Raw genomic sequence first — 4,450 nt, forward strand, 5'->3', positions numbered from 1 at the left:
TTGGGGAAGGGTTCACTAGTCCAAAGGTTCTGTAGTCTGTGTGTGTATTTACTGCAAATTAAGCTAAACATCGTAATTCACAGTCACCCATGAAGGTTGGATAATTGCCATTTGAATTAAATGCCAAATTCTTAATTACAGAATATTGTGTATGATTTTTACATTGTATGCAGCATTGTTATAACCAGTGAAGTTAAAAACAAAGTGACATGGTTTTTTTTATATTAAAGTAACATTCACTCTTGCATCACAGATGAAAGAAATGTCTTTTTAATTTAAATGAAAAGCAAATGTAAGTATACAGCTAGTAGTGCATCTGACTGAAACTTGGCATCAAAATATATTCATTTATTGACCTGAACCTTGAGACTAGTGAACCTTGGACTAGTGGGATGTTACTCTTTCTTTGATTTCACTGACCACAAGCTTGGATTAAATAGTATCTCAGCGTTAACTCTAAATTTAAGGTCAATATGAATGTCAAGTCTTATTTTATGGTGGTTGACACCCATCTTAATGATGCATTACTGCCATAGACTGTATATATACTGGACAAACCCTCTGTGACATCACCAAAAGGTTTCCTGAAGTGAAGCTGATCTGAAGCTAAAATACTCTGATTGGATTAGGGTTAGGGGTTAGGGACAGGAGGTTTGGTTTAGTGTCAGGGTTAGGGTAAGGATTAGGATTAGGGTTAGCACAGTTCAACCTGTAACCTGCAGGTGGGTGCTGGTAAACTTTGTCAGAAAATATTGCAGATGCGGGTGAGGCAGGTCAAAAAGTGATAAATTAGAGTTCCCACTAAACAATTAATAAATTACAGCTATAGTACAGGCTGTCTAAATGGCATACATCAGCCTGAGATTATTTCCATCTTCTTTTCCCTTCTGCCTCTCACATGCACGCATACCAGAGATGTGCTCTGTGCCCCTTGATGTCTGTGTTTATGGTGCATTCATACTGACAGAAGAAAAACCATCATACCAGTCGTAGTAGAATTTCTGTCGTGAGGTGCGAAAATCTTTCAATAAATACAACATCAGCAATAATTTACTTCACTGGAAGATACAACAGAGTATCAGCATTTTGCAATTAAACTCTTCATATTAAGAATGGCACAACAGTGCTGGGGATCACAAAACCCCTTTGATGAATTTGTACTATAGCCCATGTGAATACAGAACTGGGCAAGATTTTTTAGGTTTCCATTATGTGCGATATGGATTTGGGGAACATAGGACATTGGGTACATAGAAGTCTCGGAATATAGAAATCTAAACCTGGGGAACATAGGACTCTGTCATGTTCCCATTATGTGCCAAACTGCCAGTATAATTCTAGGAAACACGGGCCATGGGAACATAGGAATGACTGAGCCTAGAGGAATAAATTACATTTCTCTCAGAGTATAGACCAAATAGCTCAGTGGGATAAAGACTTGGGCTACCACTATGTAGACCTGGGTTTGATTGCCAGTCTCTGTCCATGGAAAAGACACTTATCTGCATTCTGCAGTGTCCCAGTCCACCCAGCTGTTTACGGGTACTGGTCATAGCTGGGGAAGTAACCTGTGTTGGACCACTCCAGTTGTAGACTTTCATCTGGTTTATGCAACAGAATCCAGGGATAAAACAGATAAGACGTCCTACATAGGCATTCTTCCTCTGATTGATTGATTGAAGCTTAACAGTTAAGTGGGGCAGCATAGTTAAAATGCTAGAGCAGTTGTTCACGTTGGAAAAAACCAAACCAAAACAAAAAAAAACAAAAAAAAACAAATTGGTGCACATAGAGGAAAATATTGTTGGAAAATATCTGGGTATTGGGCCATTGAAATTTTTCACTCTGATGACCTTGGCAGCTACTTTCAAAAAATGGCCACCTGCAGTCACTAATCATTGTTTTATTTCATTTGTGCTCAAGAGTAAGCGCCTAACAGGCATTTAAACTGTTTAACTGCCATACACTTTATGTTGGTGTTAACCAGTCTTCTCTTGCACGCCTCCAACCTGTGCAAAATGCTGCTGCTCGTCTTTTAATGAACACTGCCAGAAGTGAGCATATTATGCCTGTACTTTACTCACTCCACTGGCTTCCAGTTCATTTTAAAATTGTTTTAAATGTTTGATTTTTAAAGCTATTGATGGCCCTGCACCATCTCTCCGCACATACAGTAGGACATTACGGCTGTCTGGTCAGCTTTATTTAGATGATCCAAGGTTAAAATGTAACCTCTGGGGAGATCATGCTTTTGCGGTAGCTGAGCCCAGACTGTGGAACAAGTGACCTCCTGAGTTATGCCGTATTTCTGACCCAGCACTTTTTAAATCAAAGCTCAAGACTTATTTATTTAAACTGGCTTTCAGCAACTGGTGGCGCTGTGATGTGTTTTGTTTTTATGTGCCTCTTTTGTGTGCTTGCTCTAGGGGATGGTAAGGTTAAACCTGACTTGTGTGAAGCACCTTGAAGCAGCTTTGTTGTGATTTGGAGCTACATAAGTGATATAAATTGAACTGAATTCAATTGAAATTTAATTCAATTTTATTGTATGTTTGCTTTCATTTTTGTGAATTCTTGTTCCTTGATTTTACTGTAAAACACTTTGGACAGGAATTGCAGGCAGCCATACAGTGAGGAAAATAAGTATTTGAACACCCTGCGATTTTGCAAGTTCTCCTACTTAGAAATCATGGAGGGGTCTGAAATTTTCATCTTAGGTGCATGTCCACTGTGAGAGACATAATATATAAAAAAAACAAAATCCGGAAATCACAATGTATGGTTTTTTAAATAATTTATTTGTATGTTACTGCTGCAAATAAGTATTTGAACACCTGTGAAAATCAATGTTAATATTTGGTACAGTAGCCTTTGTTTGCCATTACAGAGGTCAAATGTTTCCTGTAGTTTTTCACCAGGTTTGCACACACTGCAGCAGGGATTTTGGTCCACTCCTCCATACAGATCTTATCCAAATCTTTCAGGTTTGGAGTTTCAGCTCCCTCCAAAGATTTTCTATTGAGTTCAGGTCTGGAGACTGGCCAGGCCACTCCAGGACCTTGAAATGCTTCTTACGGAGCCCCTCCTTAGTTGCCCTGGCTGTGTGTTTGGGGTCACTGTCATGCTGGAAGACCCAGCCATGACCCATCTTCAATGCTCTTACTGAGGGAAGGAGGTTGTTTGCCAAAATCTTGCAATACATGACCCCATCCATCCTCCCTTCAATACGGTGCAGTCGTCCTGTCCCCTTTGCAGAAGAGCACCCCCTTTTTGATTCCAAAAAGCTCTATTCTGGTCTCATCTGACCACATGACCTTCTCCCATGCCTCCTCTGGATCATCCAGATGGTCACTGGTGATCTTCAAATGGGCCTGGACAACCATGACAGCATCATGTGTTACTAATGTAATCTTTGTGACTGTGGTCCCAGCTCTCTTCAGGTCATTGACCAGGTCCTCCTGTGTAGTTCTGAGCTTTCTCAGAATCATCCTTACTCCACAAAGTGAGATCTTGCATGGAATCCCAGACTGAGGGAGATTGACAGTCATCTTGTGTTTCTTTCACTTTCTAATAAATAATCATAACAGTTGTTGTCTTCTACCAAGCTGCTTGCCTGTTGTCCTGTAGTCCATCCCAGCCTTGTGCAGATCTACAGTTTTGTCCCTGGTGTCCTTAGACAGCTCTTTGGTCTTGGCTATGGTGAACAGGTTGGAGTGTGATTGATTGAGTGTGTGAACAGTAGAGCTGAAACAACTAATCGAGTTAATCGATTAAAATCGATTATTAAAATAGTTGTCAAATAATTTAGTCATCGATTAGTTGCTAAATAACTTTGTTTTACCGCAAATGTTTCGTTTCTTCAATATAATCAACCAAGCTTTGCTTTGAATCTTGAACCAATGAAGGAGTGCTTCAAGCTGCTGCTTCGTTTGTTTCATTTGTTTTATTTCGCTTTATCTTACTTTTTCCCCACTAAAACCCTAAAGAGCATATGTCTGTGAGGAATATTTACCTTTTTTTATGTTAAACTGACCTGTTATGGTCTTCTGAAACAGTTGATAGATGTGTTTTATGCTGTCTATGGCGTTTTCAGTGTTAAAGTTAGCATTAAGCTGCTGGCATTTCAACATGTTTGTGCATTTGTTTTCTGTATAATAATTAATGGCTCAGCGTTTGTTGTTGTAAAAGAGTCAAATGTATTACAAATTATAATATTTTTTAATTCATTTTTATTTATATATTAATAATAATAGCAACAATAATCATGATAATAATAACTAATAATGCTACAATACAATTTTAGAGAAAGAGACATGAGTCACATGTGTCATTGTGAAATGACCACATAGTTTACAAGTTATACACAGAATGTTGCACATATAATGAGTCAGGCTACAGTTTTTGATTTAGGTTTTATGGTTAACTGGTTATGTTAATTGCTCATTTGCAG

Source organism: Thalassophryne amazonica, chromosome 7, assembly GCF_902500255.1.
Source record: "Thalassophryne amazonica chromosome 7, fThaAma1.1, whole genome shotgun sequence".
In the NCBI taxonomy this organism is placed as follows: Eukaryota; Metazoa; Chordata; class Actinopteri; order Batrachoidiformes; family Batrachoididae; genus Thalassophryne; species Thalassophryne amazonica.